The following is a 22732-nucleotide window of genomic DNA, read 5'->3' as shown; positions in this document are numbered from 1 at the left end:
TCACCGTTAACGGCAAAGCCTATGACCAGACGGCAACCCTCCCGTCCAAGCGTCTGCGAGGGGTTTCAAACTAGAGGGAGGGAAAAACTGAGGAAAATTTAAGCGGCTGGAGATAACTGAGTACAACTAACGAACCAGGGGCACGAAATAGAAAGCCCAAAAAAGTACGGTAGCGGAAGTATACTTATGGAAGGCTCAAAATGAGTCTAACTTTAAATTAATTAAGATCTGGGCTAGCAATCTCTACTACTCCGTACTTAAAAAAGGGGAGAGTGTTCTGTCGTCAATCTATATCGCGGTCCGTCGTTTTGCTTCGTCGCTCGTCCATCAGATTTTTGGGCCCTCCCCAAATCACGTACCAACACGATATTCCTCGCGTGCCCCCACGGTCCACGCCCTGATGTCGCCCGCATCTTCCACCGAAGGAAGAGAAACAGAGCTTCGTGCCCCATCACGCCGCCGTCCATCGATGTTCGGCCAGCGATTCGGTATTTCCTGCGGCCGAGCCGCCGACGCCTCCTGGTTTGGCCCTATCCCGATCTTCTTGCATTCTCCGACTCGAGCAGCTCGCTGCCCCGACGGAGTTCCGGAAATTCCCATGCTTCGTTGTTGATGCAGACGAGCCGAGGGCTTTTCCGCCGACGCCACTGACCGGGGGAGTGCTTGGGGAGGAGACCTTGAGGCGGACGATGCAGGCCACAACTGGCGCGAACATCGTCTCCGGTGGGTGCCGAGGTGGACGACACCGGCGTCTCCTGCAACGATCTCAGGCTGCTCCTCGATATCATGGGCACCTGTGCGGCTGTGCATGTGAATTGATGCTAAGCGCTCCTAGATTTGGTCAGTCATATGTTCGATGAAATGCTACAGTCAAAATTCTTCTTAGATTTCTATCTCAGAGCTCTTTTAATTCTTTTTAGTTCCGGTTCTGCAAACCATATGAACTAATTACTCATGATGAAGTGTTGTACACATTGTTCCTTCTCAGGGTATAAGGAATGAGCTTTTAGGGGAGCACAATGCTGAGGCTGCACTGCTACAGTATGTGTTGTCAGCGAAGGACAGGTACGCGATGTTGCCGCCATTCATATTACCTATGCTGCTGCCGAGCCTTGCTTTATGCCCTAGGACTATGGTTAGATTTGTCAGCGCCACTTTTGTGACATGGTACCGACATTGGCCACTGTATTTTTTCTCCTTTTCCTACACAAGGTTCCCTTGTGTCTGGTCGCTGCTCAACCATCCACATCCATGGATGTGAATCAGGTCATTGGTGACTCCAGGTCTTGCTACGGCATTGACATGGAAGGAGTGATCATCATAGCACATGACCTCAGGAAAACCTGATGACCCAATATCTGATGAGATGATGCCTCTACTGTCTGTACAAGCTTTGTTTATTTAAATAAAGACTTTGGTACTCCATAATTTATGTTGTTTGCTCTCCATTTATATTGTGTTCATTTCCTTATCTTGCTAACATGTAGATAATTAGACGAGATTTGACTAAAAGTTGCATGTTTTGCTGTCTTACAGATATTTTTGTACGTTTATTTTAGGACAATTTCCCTTCTCTTTTGTTGTGATGGACTGATATAAGTATAGGTATTATGACATCAAGACTTAATTTTGTGAAATGAAAGAAATGAACCATGACAGCTAATTATTTTTATGGTTTCAGCTTAAGAATCGAAATGGTTTACCAAGTTATAATGCGCTACGGATAGGCGGCAGCGGCTGCAGCTGGACTCCCGGAGAGGTACCTCATCTTCATGACCACGTAGCTCGCCGAGGCAAGGAAGGTGAACGGCTCGCTGGCAGACGATGCGACAACAATACGGGTGGTGCCAGAAAAGATGGACAATGACTACTGCCACTCAACGCTGGGCTACCTGCACGTGCAGCAGGACATGTTCCTTGTTCAGAATTTGCTCTCGCTTCCTGATGGTTGGGTATCTGATCATAGGTATGTGTTGTGCTTGTTCAAGATTTCAGCTTCACTCTCTGGGTCCTCAATTCCGCTCAGCACTACAACCTGGAGAGTTCTAAACATGATTGATATTTCAAGCAGTTAAGGAGATGCTTCTCCAAGTATTAAGGTACACAAGCCTGTTATTTGTTCCATTTTCTTATCAACTTCTGCAAGTTCTTTGATATATGCAAGGTGGTGGATGATTAACTGACTATTATCCATCAACGTGATTTTAAAATGTGTAATGAAAGTTCTGTTAAAACAAGTGCAGGACTCTTCAATGATTTGGGTGTTTACCGCCGTCATGGTCGCCGTCTATGCACACAAGTAGCTAAATATTACTCCCTTCGTTCCAAAATGTAAGGTGCCTAAGGATTAGTAAAAAGTCAACTTTTTTAGGTTTGATCAAGTTTATACATAAAAATAAACATTTACAAGTACTGAATCAACATGAATAGATTCACCATAAAGTATATTTTCTTAATATGTCTATTTGATATTGTAGATGTAAAGATAGTTTTCTAAATATTTGGTCAAAGTTAGTAAAGTTTAACTTTTGACCAATCCTTAGATGCCTTACGTTTTGGGACGGAGGGAGTAAATGGCAATGCAAGTTCCGTGTATTATTTGGTAAGAGATGCAAATATAAAAATCTTTGTGACAAATGATTTGTAGTTTCGTTTCACATAGATAATATTCCTTAAAAGTATTCCAATTTCACTAAAACTCAGTACACATATCAAAGGTATATTGCATCCTTCTTAGTGTTTGCTATATTGTTTTTCTATCTGCCCATCTTAAACTTTTTGCCAGCTCAATTTATTCCAGTTTACGAGGTGTTCTTAGAATGCAATGCTTGCTATTTATAGATAATGCATCAATTAAAATTTATCATCCCCAAGAAAATGTACACTACGAACACAACTATGTTTACAACATGTAATATGCTATATCTGTAAGAACTACATTTAATTTAGACTGGTCTATATAAGTAAAGATACATAAGGCCCCTCAATGGTCACACCTTGATAAGGCATGCAAAGAGTATTATTATGTCATGGTTATATAAAATTTGAGCAACTCAGTTTACATTGCCTCATTGTATTGTATTTGTTTGAGTTTTCTTATAAGGTCAGTTTATCTTTTAGTAGTATCAGATTGGACCTCTAGGTACACGTTCACATATTTCTGTTCCTAATGGTGCGTGAATTTGCAAGTGAGATGGTAATTAACTAAATAAGGCCTACAAATTTAGTAAAAACACAATGACATCTAATTTTGACCATTGTTTCAGAGAAATATACGATCATTTATGGTATCAAATCAATATCGGTAGTTTCAAAATAAAATATATTGTTTGGTACTATGCAAGGGAATTGGCACACACAAGGGTCTAATGTACCCGAGACTAGGATTTACTCAAAATTAGGTATTGTACAAGTTTGTCAATTACCGTAGAAGAATAGAGGTATGTGGGTATTCTATGTGAGACAATTTATGCTCTCTGATTTCTCGCTAACATATAGCATTACACTAGGTTCATAAAATATGTCGCCATCCTTCTCGTTGTCTCTTAAGATGCATTTTCCATTAGTTCGTAATTTTTTGGTTTGAGAAAAACTTGCAGGATGTTCTTATTTCTTATGTATCGGTAGTGTGTCTTTTCTGTTCAGAAACTTCAGTGAGATATTGACTTTTGATTATCCAGATTATATAAACCCAAATGCATTGTTTTTTGTGCACACTAGGGCTTCTGAGACTGAACTAGCGAGCATATATATATTCATTTAAATATAACAGACAATTTTATGTTGGGTTTGATAAGAACCCTTTTTGCTTTCTTGATAAATAATTGACAATCGACAAAAAAGCGTTTTGTATATACAACCTGCTTGTTTTATTATAACAAGTCTTATAGGGAAATGCCCGCTAAAGAGAAAATCTATCTGATTGTCTCTCGGCCGATATTGGTTTTTAGAAAGAAAAAACAAGAATTTTCTTATTTTTATTAACATTAAGAAAATAGAATAGAACTAAAATGGAATTGGCAATATAATTTTTATATACTTTTGAAAGAAAAAAAAGGGTTTTTGCAATCCTTATTTCTTGTCTCACGTAACCTTTTCATTTGGAACATGGAGAGATGGCTGAGTGGACTAAAGCTTTGTGAAGGAGTGTTTTTTTTATTTTTTTTATTTGTGTTGCTTGGTGGTGTATTAGGAGAAATTATGGTCAAACAGATGGAATAATAGAGCAACACTTGTAGAAAAGGGGAAACAAATTTGCTTATGTAAGGATATGTCGGTGAATGGATTAAGGCTAGAGAGATTTCCACCATGTGTGGTTGTGTGGCAGGGAGAGAGAATGAAGGGTGACATATTGATGAATTGACTCCAAGTGAAGTCTGAATGATCATGGAGTGCAACAAATATAAAGATTGGAGGGGGAGTTCATCGAGAGGATGGAATGATGAGAAACAATGTGTATCCTAGCAAGATACGAGTGGAGGACGAGATGTGATGCCAGTTGAGTAAATGAAGAAAAATATCCCAGGATTTGTAATATAATCACAAACTATATGCAACTCATATTCTACATGTGTGATGTATATATTTATTTTCCTAGGTTGAACAAAAAGTCAAGCATGGTCGCAACAACCAGCAATAATGTAAATAGGATGTTGATGGTTGAAAGTTAAAAAGAAACATATTGGCTTTGCAACCAATTGATAGACAATCTAAAACAAAAGAAGATATCTACGATAACGAAAGAAATACTAACTAGATCTATAGTTTTATAAGTTATATGTTTTCTCCCGTGGAAACGCACGGGCATTTAGCTAGTGTTCTTTCCAACTTTAGTGAAGTAAGCGTATCGTTGTGCTTATAAGTTTGTACCCACTATGCGTTTGGTGCAGAACAGCAGAACAAACGCATCCGCCGGAACATAACCAGCGCTGCAACGTTTTGAAGATTTGGCGGATAGCCGATCATGACGCTACCGCCGGTGCATGCCCCGCACATCGTCCTGCTCACAAGCCCAGGCGCGGGCCACGTCCTCCCGGTGGCCGAGCTCGCGACGCGCCTCGCCGCGCACCACGGCTTCACCGCCACCATCGTCACCTACACAAGTTGTTGAATATATAATCAAATATCCATATGAAATAATCCGTACAAGTAATTGATAAATCATGACTATGAAAATAACAAGTAAACTAATCATGCAGTCTAGTAAGGTTGATGAACAGATCACATCTAAACAAGAAAAACTGATTGCATCTACCACAGAAACTAGAAGAAGAAACTCTAACAGAAACTAAAAGAGAAACGACAAGATCACATACTTCGCAGCAGCGTCATTGTCGCCCATGTTGAGGTTGTCGAAGAAGTCGCTGAGGTCCGGGAAGAAGTTGTCGGTGTGGAGAAACTCGTCGTCCGATGACGACGTCGTGGTGCCAGTAGTCGCGCCGGAGCGCTCCCCAAAAATCTGATTGCCCCTCACCCGTACAGGTTCACGAGAGGCAGGGTTCCGGAGGCCTACTGTTCCGGCAGTCGGTGCACGCCGACGGACGGGATGAGGAAGACGAAGGCGGCGGCGCAATGAACTGGAAACAGGTAGTCGCGTATGCGTCTGGTCCTGACGGCTAGGGTTACGCAGGGTCTTATGTAGTGCGGTTCAGGAAGGTCGTGGGACGCAGCCCACGTCCGAGTCGGCACAGCCACGAACCAGAAAAACCGGAAGGCAAAACGGCTGAGTAACGCGTCCGTTAATGACTCAAAATTGATTACATAATTAATTTCCCAAACAGCAAAAAGATAAGCTCATCTCGGCGAGATTCCCGCAACCCGCGGCGCGGTGTGTCGTGTCGTGACGTGTCGAGGCGAGGCGAGGTGAGGCGTGGCATGGCGAGGCAGGCGGCAGAGGAGGAGGAGTGCGCGAGGGCTCTCTCTCTTCTCACTCACTTACTAGGACTATAACAACACGCCTTATATACCACTCCAACTCTCTCCCAACTAGCAACGTGGGACTAAACTTTAGCCCCCACTAGTGCTGCCACTGATTTTTGGAATGGGCCATGTGAGTTTCAGAATTTGATAATGGGTCATGGGCCAAAGACCAAATACCCAAAATTCCAGCAATCCCCCACAAACTCTCATTGGCACATCTCATCAATAAGTTTCCAGAACATTGTTTTATATACCGGTATGTCGTGGAGACTGTTAAGTTGAACTTCCACTTAAAGCTTCATATCTTCTCTTTCTAAATAGCTCACCCCATTTTCCTGTCCTCCTGTGAAGCCACGTCAACCCAATTAGCTATCCCCTCCAGTTCTCCTCCTAACTGCCTCCACAATTTCTTCCGCTCCACAGAAACGGCTGTCGCCATTATATCAGCCACTAATCTCTCTTGACAGAAACGGCTGATGCCATTATACCAGGCAGATCTACTCCCGTCATACAATCCCCGAGGACTGTCCATCTCCATCTGCGTGACATTCATCTTGAGCAGACCATGAGCACCCTGCAGGTGGTTCCTTTCTCCTGGCGATGATCTCGGCCCTCTCCTTCATCTTGCCGACATAGGCCACAACATGTACCTGAAGGAAACACGAGGGACTATGTATCCGCCGAGAGGATTCGTCGGAAAGCAGTACTCGTCGTCGGGTGCGGAAACTCCGGGATGGAGATCGCCCTGGATCTTGCCGAGGGCGGCACCGCCACCTCCATCGTAGTCCGCGGCGAGCTCCACCTGACGACGAGGGAGATGAGCACGTCCACGGCGCTGTTCCCGTACCTTCCCGTCTAGATGATCGACAAGCTAGCGCTGGCCGCGTGCTTCCTCATGTTCAGCGACACCGTCTAGCACGGCCTCCCACGGCGCGCCGTCGGTCCCTTCGCCAGAAATCTACAGAGCAACGCTTACCCTATCTGCCTGTCATCGCGTCGGCACCTATAGCAAGATCAAGAACGGCAAGATACAGGTGTTACCTGAGAGGACGAACATCGAGGGGGTCATTACCTGTTACCACTGAACCTGATTCTCTCCATTGGAAGCCTTGCAGTCCTAGCTGACCAGGTTTGTCCATTCGTGTAGTACCTCTTCATCCTTCATCTTTCGCAGTCTTATTTCGAAATTCATTTGTAGTATCCCACTTACAGATATAAGAGCCGAGGAAGTGCTATAATTTTCTGGAAATCAATTAATTGGAGAAACACTTTTAAGCAATCGCTGCTCATAGTGTACCTCTTCCCCGTTTATTTCTGCAATGTTGCCTCTTTGGTAGTTCCCCCAATCGCTACATATTAAAGTTCTGTTTGTGGCATGGACAAAACAAACTTGTGCGTACATTCATGGTGCTCAATGAATCTGTTAGCTTACCATTTTCATTTTTCTTATAGTATGAAGTACCCAAAACTAAGAGGAGCCTATGAGTTGCCCGTGTGTGAGTGTTTCTGTGTGGTTTGTATTGCCAATGCAGCTCCATAAGGTGAGATACTGCGGTATCTACATTGCCTTCTGAAAAGGTGAGCCCTCTGGACTGCAAATTGTACATGCCCCGCATATTTTATCATTGCTAACACTCATCACATATATCAGGTATTTTGTCGCATCCAAAAGGATACATAGGCTGTTTGTATGCATGTTTACATTATGCTAGAAAATTTCCCCATCTACTACTGTAATTGGAGTTTAAAATGAGATGCTCACACATCAAATGAAAGCCTTCATATTATCTTTCAAATTTGCATTTTATTTTTCTGATGGTTTCTGTTTGACAGGTTTCTTCGATTTATTTATACATATTTTTCCCACATTGGCCTATGTTTACTATCTAGGGAATATTTAAAAGTTTATTGCCACCATCATGCTTTAGGCATTATATTTAGCATGCACCAACAGATCGCCGTTTTGATCTCATATTATTACCGCAGTCTGCATTTCCTCTCTAGATTATTACTTGAGGTATGTGATAACCCAACATGCTCACGATGTCTCTCTATATTTCTGGATCCAGTCATGTCTTGAATCAAATCATACTTTATTCAAAGGCACACAAAAATAGTGTACTCCCTCTGTTCTGATTTATCGTTCTGACTTCTCAATCATGAGTTGAATTTCTTCTTATTAAGTTTGTACCGTCATAGATCTCAGGCTATATCCCATTTCCATTAATTCCAGTGTGGACACAACAAGGTCATACACTCAAGGCACACAGTAGGTGCGAAAACACTCATAGTCGTAAGTTCAATTTAGGACTACTTATTATTCTAGATACAGTAGTTGAACTCAAATGGGCTGTAAATGGTTTTCTTTCTCATGTCATATAGCAAGCAAACTGGAGTTATCAATACATGTATTTACTATGTTTTGCATCTGTATAAAGTAATTTTTGTTTGTAATTATGTGCAACCATTTTATTTTAAGTGATATCAACATTAGATGTTCTACCTAACAAATTTCAACCAAAACATCCGCAGCAACGCGCGGGGTGTCATCTAGTTACACTAGATTGCAACTTGGATAGTGGACTATGCCTTGAACTACAAGTTTTCTGCGCACTAGCTTCATACAAATCCTAGACCGATACTAGGCTGTCACGAGACTTCCTCGCAGTTTGGAGCTAATACGTCATACTCCAGGGCCTTTCATGAGTTTACTAGAGAGCACCAAACTCTCAGAGATCGCTACGTTTAACAATCAGACTCATATAGGTGTGTTCTTCAAAAGATGTTCTGCAGGACAACATCTCTGCTAAAATATGCCACTTAAAACACATTAAGATAATTATCAACATGCCATGCAGATTAGGAGAGTATTGCATCTTATGGAGTGGTAAAATTGCTATAGGGATATATACTTCCCTCCCAGCTGACCAACAGCTTGTCTCCCAGCTCTAATTCACGGGATCTCCGATCACATAGAGTGGATTACGACCATGGGCAGCTCATAGTGTGGGTCTCATACCCATATCCCTCGATGCATTTTCTATCACATTTCATGATAGTCCCTTTGTGAAGGGGTCTGCCAGGTTTCTAGACGTATGGATATAATCCAACGCTATAACTCTGGAGTTTCTCATTTTTCTGACAGTTTTCAGTCTCCTCTTCACATGCCTTGATGACTTCATATTATCCTTAGAATTGTTTACTTTGACGATCACAGTTTGATTATCACAGTTCATAGGAATAGCGGGTATTGGTTTCTCAACCACAGGTAAGTCCATCAAGAGCTCGCGTAGCCACTCTAGTTCAACAGTGGTTGTGTCTAATGATGTGAGTTCTGCTTCCATAGTTGACCTCGTAATGATGGTATGCTTGCAAGACTTCCAGGAAACAACGCCATCTCCAAGTGTAAAAAAATAACCACTTGTGGCCTTAGTCTCATCAACATCAGATATCCAACTTGCATCACTATAACCCTCAAGTACCCTTGGATACCCAGTATAGTGAATGCCATAACTGGGAGTGCCTTTAAAATAGCGCAAAACTATCTCAAGAGCATGCCAATGAACATCTCCAGGTCTAGACACAAAACGGCTGAGTTTACTTACAACAAAGGAGATGTCAGGCCTCGTGGCGCTGGCTAAATACATAAGCGAGCTGATGACCCACAAGTATAGGGGATCGCAACAGTCTTCGCGGGAAGTAAAACCCAATTTATTGATTCGACACAAGGGGAGACAAAGAATACTTGAAAGCCTTAACAACGGAGTTGTCAATTCAGCTGCACCTGGAAACAGACTTGCTCGTAAGAGTTTATCAGTAGTAATAGTTTTGTAGCAGTAACAGTGGTGAAATAGCAGCAGCAGTGTAGCAAAGACAGCAGTAGTGATTATAGTAAACAGCAGGATTAAAATATTGTAGGCACAGGGATGGATGACGGGCGTTGCATGGATGAGAGAAACTCATGTAACAATCAAAGCAGGGCATTTGCAGATAATAATAAAACGGTGTCCAAGTACTAAACAATCCATAGGCATGTGTTCCGTATATAGTCGTACATGCTCGCAATGAGATACTTGCACAACATCTTTTGTCCTACCAGCCGGTGGCAGCCGGGACTCTAGGGAATCTACTGGATATTAAGGTACTCCTTTTAATAAAGTACCGGAGCAAAGCATTAACATTCTGTGAACACATGTGATCCTCACATCACCGCCTTCCCCTCCGGTTGTCCCAATTTCTGTCACTTTGGGGCCTCGGGTTCCGGACAGTGACGTGTGTATACAACTTGCAGGTAAGATCGTAAAACAATGAATATCATCATGAAACAATAACATGTTCAGATCTGAGATCATGGCACTCGGGCCCTAGTGACAAGCATTAAGCATAACAAGTTGCAACAATATCATCAAAGTACCAATTACGGACACTAGGCACTATGCCCTAACAATCTTATGCTATTACATGACCAATCTCATCCAATCCCTACCATCCCCTTTGGCCTACAGCGGGGGAATTACTCACACATGGATGGGGGAAACATTGTTGGTCGACGGAGAGGCGTCGGTGGTGATGATGGCGATGATCTCCTCCAATTCCCCGTCCCGGCGGAGTGCCAGAACGGAGTTTCTGGTCCCGAGACGGAGTTTCGCGATGTGACGGCGTACTGGAGGGTTTCTGGCGACTTTGATTTCCTCCTCGCGTTTTTTAGATCGAAACCTTTAAGTAGTCCAGAGAAGGGCGTCAGAGGGCAGCCGAGGGGGCCACACGCTAGGGCGGCGCGCCCCCCCCCCCCCTCCAGGCCGCGCCGGCCTAGCGTCTGGGGGCCCTGGGCCTCCCCTAGGCCTTCCCTTCTGGCTCCGTGATTCTTCTGGTAAAATAAGCCCTTTGGTATAAATTCCGAGGATTTTCCCGAAAGTTGAATTTCTGCACGAAAACGAGACACCAGAGCAATTCTGCTGAAAACAGCGTTAGTCCGTGTTAGTTGTATCCAAAATACACAAATTAGAGGCAAAACAATAGCAAAAGTGTTCGGGAAAGTAGATACGTTTTGGACGTATCAACTCCCCCCAAGCTTAGCTTATTGCTTGTCCTCAAGCAATTCAGTTGACAACTGAGTGCGATAAAAGAACTTTCACGAACACATTTGCTCATATGATGTAAATATTCTCATGATATGGCTAACACTTAGGCAGTTCATAATAAGATACATGCAAATAAGATCATCTAATAGCTATGTCAATCATGGAAAGGTACCAACAATTAATAATAAGCATCATGAATCATGTCTATAAGCAGGATTGCAATGTTCATAAAAGGGTATGATAAAGTGGTATCTTGCTTGCCCGAATTTGAACAGCAAAACATAAATGCCCAGGCACCTCTGAGGTTCATAGAAAGACTAGAAATATAGATCGTCAAAGATAAAAGCATCAAAGTTATACCACAGTCAATCATATTTTGGGACAAGCATATTATACTAAGAATGACAGTTGTGCTCTCAAGAAAGTGCTCAAAGAAAGGATGGTGACACAACATGAAAGTAAAAGATTGACCCATCGCAGAGGGAAGCAGGGATTAACATGCGCTAGAGCTTTTCATTTTTAAAACAGGAGTAAAATTATTTTGAGAGGTGTTTGTTGTTGTCAACGAATGGTAATGGGTACACCAACTACCTCGCCAACCAGACTTTCAAGAGCGGCTCCCATGAAGGACGTTATTTCTACCAGCAAGGTGGATCATCCCTCTTCTCTTATGTTTACACATGTACTTTAGTTTTTATTATGAGTGACACTCCCCCCAACCTTTGCTTACACAAGCCATGGCTAACCGAATCCTCGGGTGCCTTCCATCAATCTCATACCATGGAGGAGTGTCTATTTGCAAAATTAAGTTGCTTACTGATGAGTCAGAGCAAAACATGTGAAGAGAATTATTAATGAAGTTATTAGTTGGGGCTGGGCACCCCGTTGCCAGCTCTTATTATGAAAGTCCGTCAAAAGTAAATGACAAGGTTGAAAGATAAACACCACATACTTCCTCATGAGCTATAAAACATTACACAAATTGAGAAGCATTTTGAAGGTTTAAAGGTAGCGCATAAGAATTTACTTGGAATGGTTTGAAATGCCATGCATAGGTATTTATGGTGGACACTTTGGAACAACTTGGTTTTCAGGGGTTTGGAGGCACGAGCAGCGTTCCCGCTCAGTACAAGTGAAGACTAGCAATAGACTGGGGAGCGACAATCAAGAGAGCAGTAACTGTCATAATCATGCTTGCGGCAAAGTAAATTAACGGGGGCATAAAAGTGATACAAGAACTCTGAAGCAATGTAAATCATAGAGGCTTAATTGACTTTTGTTCAGTCATATGCATGCGTGAGCATGTGCCAAGTCGATTCAAATGAATTATTCAGAGGAGGATACCACAATGTCATACCTATTTATGAATAAAACAATGCAAGCAAACATCCATGACATGCTACTCATATTAATAAATTGGAGCTGAACATGAGAGATCATGAACTACTAGACTTTCTTAAATGACATATACCTCACATGAACCAACTAAGCATGCTCACATGGATGATTATATGTACAAAAATGAAAACAAATAGAGTTCATACCAGCCTCTCACCACAGTCGAATTGTCGTAGATCGTCATTATTGCCTTTCACTTGTGTAGCTTGAATAATATGAAATGAAAACCACGCTGATACGTCTCCGACGTATCGATAATTTCTTATGTTCCATGCCACATTATTGATGATATCTACATGTTTTATGCATACTTTATGTCATAATTATGCATTTTCTGGAACTAACCTATTAACAAGATGCCGAAGAGCCGATTCTTTGTTTCTGCTGTTTTTGGTTTCAGAAATCCTAGTAAGGAAATATTCTCGGAATTGGACGAAATCAACGCCCAGGGGCCTATTTTGCCACGAAGCTTCCAGAAGACCGGAGAGTCAATGAAGTGGGGCCACGAGGTGGCCAGGGGGTAGGGCGGCGCGGCCCCACCCTTGGCCGCGCCGACCTGTCTCCTGGGCCCCTCGCGACGCCCCCTGACCTACCCTTCCGCCTACAAATAGCCTTCGTCGCGAAACCCCCAGTACCGAGAGCCACGATACGGAAAACCTTCCAGAGACGCCGCCGCCGCCAATCCCATCTCGGGGGATTCAGGAGATCGCCTCCGGCACCCTGCCGGAGAGGGGAATGATCTCCCAAAGGACTCTACACCGCCATGGTCGCCTCCGGAGTGATGTGTGAGTAGTCTACCCCTGGACTATGGGTCCATAGCAGTAGCTAGATGGTTGTCTTCTCCTCATTGTGCTTAATTGTCGGATCTTGTGAGCTGCCGAACATGATCAAGATCATCTATCTGTAATTCTATATGTTGTGTTTGTTGGGATCCGATGAATAGAGAATACCATGTTATGTTGATTATCAATTTATATCTATGTGTTGTTTATGATCTTGCATGCTCTCCGTTATTAGTAGAGGCTCTGGCCAAGTTGATGCTAGTAACTCCAAGAGGGAGTATTTATGCTCGATAGTGGGTTCATGTCTCCGTGAATCTGGGGGAGTGAGAGAAACCTCTAAGATTATGGATGTGCTGTTGCCACTAGGGATAAAACATTGATGCTATGTCCGAGGATGTAGTTATTGATTACATTACGCGCAATACTTAATGCAATTGTCTGTTGTTAGCAACTTAATACTGGAAGGGGTTCGGATGATAACCTGAAGGTGGAATTTTTAGGCATAGATGCATGCTGGATAGCGGTCTATGTACTTTGTCGTAATGCCCAATTAAATCTCACTATACTCATCATAATATGTATGTGCATGGTCATGCCCTCTCTATTTGTCAATTGCCCAACTGTAATTTGTTCACCCAACATGCTGTTTATCTTATGGGAGAGACACCTCTAGTGAACTGTGGACCCCGGTCCAATTCTCTATACTGAAATACAATCTCGTAATCGTTTCTACTGTTTTCTGCAAACAATCATCTTCCACACTATACATCTAATCCTTTGTTACAACAAGCCGGTGAGATTGACAACCTCGCTGTTTCGTTGGGGCAAAGTACTTGGTTTGTGTTGTGCAGGTTCCACGTTGGCGCCGGAATCCCTGGTGTTGCGCCGCACTACATCTCGCCGCCATCAACCTTCACGTGCTTCTTGGCTCCTACTAGTTCGATAAACCTTGGTTTCATACTGAGGAAAAACTTGCCGCTGTACGCATCATACCTTCCTCTTGGGGTTCCCAACGGACGCGTGTTGTACGCGTATCAAGCTCTTTTTCTGGCGCCATTGCCGGGGAGATCAAGACACGCTGCAAGGGGAGTCTCCACATCCCAATCTCTTTACGTTTTTTTGTCTTGCTTTATTTTATTTACTACTTTGTTTGCAGCATTATATCAAAATACAAAAAAATTTAGTTGCTAGTTTTACTTTATTTACTGTCTTGCACTCCATATTAAAAACACAAAAAAAATTAGTTACTTGCATTTACTTCACTTATTTCAACATGTTTCCTTTTAATTTTACCGTAAAAGACATGCCGGTAGGACGTGGGTCTATAATTGGGAGAAATAATATAGAAGAATTTTTCAATCATGTTAGTACCGTTGAAGATTTTGAAGATAGACACTTGGTAGAACTCGCTCCTACTTATGAAATTGCTGCTGCTTTAGTTTGCATGTTGGAAACTAAATTTGTTAATCTCAATACTATAATCCAACACATGTTTCTTACACTTGGTGATATGGAAGAAGGGGAAAAGAAAGATTTTGTTTTAGAAACCCTTCTTAGAGAATTTGGTGGTATAGCAAGAGAGGCTAAAAAGGTCTTTATTAAATATAAGATGCTTGGTTCTTATACCAATTTTGTTAGTCTCCTTGAAAAGATGGATATGGATAGAATTAAGTATACTAATAATGTTAATGATGGTGGGGAGATCAAAGCACCAATACCATGTAAGCTCCTAGCGATGAATGACGCACTAGAAAATAACTATGCTTGGCTTGTTCCTGAAAATTTGTTTGATGAGAGTAGCAAGCCCAAGACTAATGAAAAGGGATCCGCTAAAACTTATGTATCCAACATACTATGCATGGTTGAGAAAACTCCACACCCCGCTGTAGATGCACCATCTTTTGATAATACTTGATGCACACTTTCTGCGCCTAGCTGAAAGGCGTTAAAGAAAAGCGCTTATGGGAGACAACCCATGTTTTTACTACAGTACCTTTGTTTTTATTTTGAGTCTTGGAAGTTGTTTACTACTGTAGCAACCTCTCCTTATCTTAGTTTAGTGTTTTGTTGTGCCAAGTAAAGTCGTTGATAGTAAGGTTCATACTAGATTTGGATTACTGCGCAGAAACAGATTTCTTTGCTGTCACGAATCTGGGCAAAATTCTCTGTAGGTAACTCATAAAATTATGCCAATTTACGCGAGTGATCCTCAGATATGTACGCAACTTTCATTCAATTTGAGAATTTTCATTTGAGCAAGTCTGGTGCCTCAATAAAATTCGTCTTTACGAACTGTTCTGTTTTGACAGATTCTGCCTTTTATTTCGCGTTGCCTGTTTTGATATGCTCGATGGATATTTCGATTCCATTGACTTTCAGTAGCTTTGTGCAATGTCCAGAAGTGTTAAGAATGATTATGTCACCTCTGAACATGTATATTTTGATTGTGCACTAACCCTCTAATGAGTTGTTTTGAGTTTGGTGTGGACGAAGTTTTCAAGGATCAAGAGAGGGAGATGATACAACATGATCAAGGAGAGTGAAAGCTCTAAGCTTGGGGATGCCCCGGTGGTTCACCCCTGCATATATCAAGAAGACTCAAGCGTCTAAGCCTGGGGATGCCCCTTCTTCATCGACAACATTATCAGGTTCCTCCCCTGAAACTATATTTTTATTCCATCACATCTTATGTGCTTTGCTTGGAGCGTCGGTTTGTTTTTGTTTTTTGTTTTGTTTGAATAAAATGGATCCTAGCATTCATTGTGTGGGAGAGAGACACTCTCCGCTGTTGCATATGGACAAATATGTCCTTAGGCTTTACTCATAGTATTCATGGCGAAGTTTCTTCTTCGTTAAATTGTTATATGGTTGGAATTGGAAAATGATACATGTAGTAATTGCTAAAATGTCTTGGATAATGTGATACTTGGAAATTGTTGTGCTCATGTTTAAGCTCTTGCATCATATGCTTTGCACCTATTAATGAAGAAATACATAGAGCATGCTAAAATTTGGTTTGCATATTTGGTCTCTCTAAGATCTAGAAAATTTCTAGTATTGAGTTTGAATAACAAGGAAGACGGTGTAGAGTCTTATAATGTTTACAATATGTCTTTTATGTGAGTTTTGCTGCACCGGTTCATCCTTGTGTTTGTTTCAAATAGCCTTGCTAGCCTAAACCTTGTATCGAGAGGGAATACTTCTCATGCATCCAAAATACTTGAGCCAACCACTATGCCATTTGTGTCCACCATACCTACCTACTACATGGTATTTCTCGGCCATTCCAAAGTAAATTGCTTGAGTGCTACCTTTAAACAATTCAAAATTTATTACCTCTGATTTGTGTCAATGTTTTATATCTCATGAGGAAGTATGTGGTGTTTATCTTTCAATCTTGTTGGGCAACTTTCACCAATGGACTAGTGGCTTCATCCGCTTATCCAATAATTTTGCAAAAAGAGCTGGCAATGGGATTCCCAGTCCCAAATTAATTAATAAAAATAGACACTCCTCCATGGTATGTGATTGTTGGATGGCACCCGAAGGATTCGGTTAGCCATGGCTTGAGAAAGCAAAGGTGGGGAGGAGTGTCATCATAATAAAACTAAAATAAAAAGGCACTCCTTCATGGTATGAGATTGTTGGCAGGCACCCGAAGGATTCGGTTAGCCATGGTTTGTGAAAGAAAGGTTGGAAGGAGTGCCACACAAAAATAAAATAAAATGGGAGCCGCTCTTTGAAGGTTTGTCTGGCAAGGGGGTTAGAGTGCCCACTACCATTCGTTGACAACAACAAACACCTCTCAAAATTTTACTTTTATGATCTCTATATGTTTTCAAAATAAAAGCTCTAGCACAAATATAGCAATCGATGCTTTCCTCTTTGAAGGACCATTCTTTTACTTTTATTGTTGAGTCAGTTCACCTATCTCTCTCCACCTCAAGAAGCAAACACTTGTGTGAACTGTGCATTGATTCCTACATACTTGCATATTGCACTTGTTATATTATTTTGCATTGACAATATCCATGAGATATACATGTTATAAGTTGAAAGCGACTGCTGAAACTTCATCTTCCTTTGTGTTGCTTCAATACCTTTACTTTGAATTATTGCTTTATGAGTTAACTCTTATGCAAGACTTATTGATGCTTGTCTTGAAGTACTATTAATGAAAAGTCTTTGCTATATGATTCAGTTGTTTACTCATGTCATATACATTGTTTTGATCGCTGCATTCATTACATATGCTTACAATAGTATGATCAAGGTTATGATGGCATGTCACTCCAGAAATTATCTTTGTTTATCGTTTACCTGCTCGGGACGAGCAGAAACTAAGCTTGGGGATGCTGATACGTCTCCGACGTATCGATAATTTCTTATGTTCCATGCCACATTATTGATGATATCTACATGTTTTATGCATACTTTATGTCATAATTATGCATTTTCTGGAACTAACCTATTAACAAGATGCCGAAGAGCCATTCTTTGTTTTCTGCTGTTTTTGGTTTCAGAAATCCTAGTAAGGAAATATTCTCGGAATTGGACGAAATCAACGCCCAGGGGCCTATTTTGCCACGAAGCTTCCAGAAGACCGGAGAGTCAACGAAGTGGGGCCACGAGGTGGCCAGGGGGTAGGGCGGCGCGGCCCCACCCTTGGCCGCGCCGACCTGTCTCCTGGGCCCCTCGCGACGCCCCCTGACCTACCCTTCCGCCTACAAATAGCCTTCGTCGCGAAACCCCCAGTACCGAGAGCCACGATACGGAAAACCTTCCAGAGACGCCGCCGCCGCCAATCCCATCTCGGGGGATTCAGGAGATCGCCTCCGGCACCCTGCCGGAGAGGGGAATCATCTCCCGGAGGACTCTACACCGCCATGGTCGCCTCCGGAGTGATGTGTGAGTAGTCTACCCCTGGACTATGGGTCCATAGCAGTAGCTAGATGGTTGTCTTCTCCTCATTGTGCTTAATTGTCGGATCTTGTGAGCTGCCGAACATGATCAAGATCATCTATCTGTAATTCTATATGTTGTGTTTGTTGGGATCCGATGAATAGAGAATACCATGTTATGTTGATTATCAATTTATATCTATGTGTTGTTTATGATCTTGCATGCTCTCCGTTATTAGTAGAGGCTCTGGCCAAGTTGATGCTAGTAACTCCAAGAGGGAGTATTTATGCTCGATAGTGGGTTCATGTCTCCGTGAATCTGGGGGAGTGAGAGAAACCTCTAAGATTATGGATGTGCTGTTGCCACTAGGGATAAAACATTGATGCTATGTCCGAGGATGTACTTATTGATTACATTACGCGCGATACTTAATGCAATTGTTTGTTGTTAGCAACTTAATACTGGAAGGGGTTCGGATGATAACCTGAAGGTGGACTTTTTAGGCATAGATGCATGCTGGATAGCGGTCTATGTACTTTTTCGTAATGCCCAATTAAATCTCACTATACTCATCATAATATGTATGTGCATGGTCATGCCCTCTCTATTTGTCAATTTCCCAACTGTAATTTGTTCACCCAACATGCTGTTTATCTTATGGGAGAGACACCTCTAGTGAACTGTGGACCCCGGTCCAATTCTCTATACTAAAATACAATCTACTGCAATATTGTTCTACTGTTTTCTGCAAACAATCATCTTCCACACTATACATCTAATCCTTTGTTACAGCAAGCCGGTGAGATTGACAACCTCACTGTTTCGTTGGGGCAAAGTACTTGGTTTGTGTTGTGCAGGTTCCACGTTGGCGCCGGAATCCCTGGTGTTGCGCCGCACTACATCTTGCCGCCATCAACCTTCACGTGCTTCTTGGCTCCTACTGGTTCGATAAACCTTGGTTTCATACTGAGGGAAAACTTGCCGCTGTACGCATCACACCTTCCTCTTGGGGTTCCCAACGGACGCGTGCTGTACGCGTATCACACGCTCTAGCCACCGAAGACCATTGAACTCAAAATGAACTTTACAAAACCAAAGAAGAACAACAAATATTTTTGGTGTTTTCGAATAGGAAACAAGAACAAAAGGAAACAAGCAAACAAAGCAAAATCTTTTTGGATTTTCTTATAGCAAACCAATGATAGCAAATAAAGCGAAATAAATGCAAGAAAACAAAATAAGCAAATGGTGAAGAGAAACAACAGAAATATTTTTGGTCTTTTTGTGTTTTAGGAAAGAAACAAAACAAAAACAAGAAAATGAAAACTAGAAAAGTCGCATAAACACAAAGCAGCAGGAATTTGTCAAACTGTACAGCAGTACAGTAATCGATTTTTAAGAAATTCTTCCGCTGCTCAGCTCGAAAAGTGTTCAACTAATGAAAGTTAGATAACAACCTGGGGAACATGCACAAAAATGGCTTCGCAAAATAACGTTTTGTCTGTTTTTGAGAATTTTTTTGGTAACAGTCCAGAATTTGTTTTCAGGCAGTACTTCCCCAAATATCATCTCCCTCTTATTAGAAAACCACTTAGAGATGCTAAACAAGTATATACAAGTATCCAGCAACCATAATATATAAAGAATGAGTGATGCCGGTATACCTCCCCCAAGCTTAGGCTTTTGGCCTAAGTGGAGTTCAATCCCATGGTGCCCATGAAGTAGCACCTCCGTAGTATGAAGATGGATCATATTCCGGGTATGTGCTGGAAGAAGCACCCGGATACGTGACGGTGTAGTCGTAGGAGGGCTCGGCGTCCTCGGAGTCATGCTGCTGGTGGAAGCCTTGTATCTTCATTTTCTCATCCACCTCCTCCTTAGAACGCGACCATGGTTTCCTGTCAATACTGAACAAATCTGGCTGTGGAAAAGGGGTTTCCCTCTCATCCCCTTCAGCAAACAACATTCTATAGACCATATTATCTGAACTAGAGTCAGCTGTAACAAATTGATGGCTCTTCATAGCAGCAATATCAAGCCTTATAGGAGTTAATTGCACATCAGTAGGATCAAGAGGAAGTTCTAGATGTGCTAAAATGCATGATGCGATAATTCCTCCAAAAATAGGCCCCCTGTTAGACAAGCGGCGAGCAATAAGAGCACCAAGATGATAAGGTGTCTCTCCAGTGAGTGCAGCAATTAAGAAAGCAAGATGATAACTAGAAATATTGCTAGTGTTCTCCCTACCAAGAATGCTAGTAGCAATGTAATAAGCAAAGTACTTAATGGCGGGGAGTTGGATGTTTCTTATCTTGCCACGCTGAATGGTGCGGCAATCATCGTTGGTGATCTCCCGATAGAGCTCCAGCAAGGCCCTGGGGTTATCCTCAATCCTCTTCGATGTACCTACAAGGGCAATATCCAATGCAACACAAAATTCTTCCAATTTCATAGTAATAGGATTACCATAGATCTTAAATGCAACTGTCGGGTGATAGTGCTTGTTGTTGAACTTGAAGCTCTCAACAAAGATTTTAGTGAGCATGAGGTATTGCTCCCTTTCATCTCCCATATAAGCGGTTAAGCCCACCTTATCAACGAGGGTCAAGAAATCATTCAGCAACCCTGCATTACTCAAAAAGTCATAACATGGGAAAGATGAAGCGTTAGGGACTCCATTGTCCTCTTCGGGCTCGAAGCTTGGCGCGATGACATCCTCATTATAGGATCGCCTGAATCGAGTGGCGGTCCTAGAGGGCCTTCCCGTGCTTGTCGCCTCTCTCTCAAACACTTCTCCAAAGTTATAATTATCCATCTCCCTTTTCTGAAATTTTCAACAATCGTTATAAAATTTGATTTGGTGACATATAATTGAGGGAAACTACTATAGGAACTTGCTAGAGTGCTAATCATGCATCAAAACTAGTTTCTACAACTTAGAACAAGCGTGCAAGCTCACTAAACATGTTATCAACAGCAGCAAAATATTCAAGATATACTCAACCAAACAAAATTCTACTTGGATAATCGGAGGAGTCACATACTGGAGAGCAAATGTGCCAAATTTCAGACAGAAATCTGGGCTGAGCAAAGAGATCGAGAAATCTTGAGCTCTTGAGCAGAAACGCGAGTGAGAGAAAGCTGGTGCTGGTTTTTTTGGGAGAGAGAAGAGAGTGGGAGGAAGAGATGAATAAGTGAGGCAAGGATGGCCCCACACAACCGGGTGGCGCGCCCCCCTTCCAGGCCGCGCCGTCCTGTGGGGTGCCACCCTGGGGTGCCCCACTGGTCATCCCCAGGTGCTCCCAGGTGCGTCTTTGAAAAAATAGGACCAACGGTATAATTTTTGTGAATTTTTGAAAACTTTGAATAATGCACATTTCTGGGTATTAAATTTATTATTACTGGGCAGAAAAAGATTTTGAAATTTCTCTACAACTAAGGAACTTTGCAAATCAAAAATGCTACAGCAAGTAGAACAAGTGGAGGAAGAAAGAAATGTTGTTTACCTCCTCTATGCATATAAAAGGTATTTGTTAACAAGGTTGATCAAGTCTTGCCACCAAATAAATTTTACATAGCATAAGAAGAAATAAACCTCAAATCAATCATGTTACCTTAAATTGTATTAATATGGATCCAATCATAAGATTTTGATATCCTTCTTTAGGCTCATATATAGGACAATCAATAGTTCCCACTTTGATAGTTCTCACATTAGAAATGGTATTAACTCCACATACTTTACAATCCTCTTGGGAAAATAAACGGTATGCTCCTTGTCATCAACATTGAAAGTAACCTTTCCTTTATTGCAATCAATAACAGCCCCTGCGGTGTTAAGAAAAGGTCTCCCAAGAATAATAGACATATTATCATCTTCAGGCATTTCCAACACAACAAAATCAGTTAATATCAAGCAGTTATTAGTAACTTGAACACGAACATCCTCACATATACCAACAGGAATAGCAGTAGATTTATCAGCCATTTGCAAAGATATATCAGTAGGTATCAACTTATCTAAATAAAGTCTCTTATAAAGAGAAAAAGGCATAACACTAACACCGGCTCCCAAATCACATAGAGCAGTTCTAACATAATTATTCTTAATAGAACAAGGAATAGTAGGTATACCTGGGTCGCCCAACTAATTTGGAACTTTGCCATTGAAAGAGTAATTAGCAAGCATAGTAGAAATCTCCTCATTAGGAATTTTCCTTTTGTTAGAGACAATATCTTTCATATACTTTGAATAAGGAGGCAATTTAATAGCATCGGTCAAAGGAATTTGCAAGAATAAAGGTTTCATCCAATCGCAAAATTTATTATAGTGTTCTTCTTCCTTTGATTTTAGTTTCTTAGCAGGAAAAGGCATTTGCTTTTGAACCCATGGTTCTCTTTCATTACCATGTTTCTTAGCAATAAAATCTTCTTTAGTATACTTTTTATTTTTAGCATGCTTCTCAGGTTCATCTTCAACTTCTTCTTTATCAGAAGCATCATTCTTATCATTATCATTATCATGTTCATTACCACTTTCAGTTTCAGCATCAGAAATAGAAATACTATTAGGATCATTAACAGGTTCAGAGGATTCTACAACATTTTTATGTTTCTTCTTCTTTTTCTTAGAAGGAGCACTAGGTTCAA

At 41.6% G+C, this 22732-nt stretch overlaps 1 long non-coding RNA gene across 1 annotated transcript; it reads left to right on the top strand.

Annotated features, from left to right (window-relative positions):
• Positions 1 to 308: 308 nt before the first annotated feature.
• Positions 309 to 2370, top strand: LOC127338480 (uncharacterized). Its single transcript, XR_007874377.2, has 3 exons — positions 309 to 522; positions 619 to 2099; positions 2244 to 2370. It is a non-coding gene; the product is annotated as an uncharacterized lncRNA (long non-coding RNA).
• The last annotated feature ends 20362 nt before the right edge of the window (positions 2371 to 22732 follow it).

This window comes from Lolium perenne, chromosome 3, assembly GCF_019359855.2.
Source record: "Lolium perenne isolate Kyuss_39 chromosome 3, Kyuss_2.0, whole genome shotgun sequence".
Lineage (NCBI taxonomy): Eukaryota > Viridiplantae > Streptophyta > Magnoliopsida > Poales > Poaceae > Lolium > Lolium perenne.
This window is presented reverse-complemented; position numbering and strand designations above follow the sequence as displayed.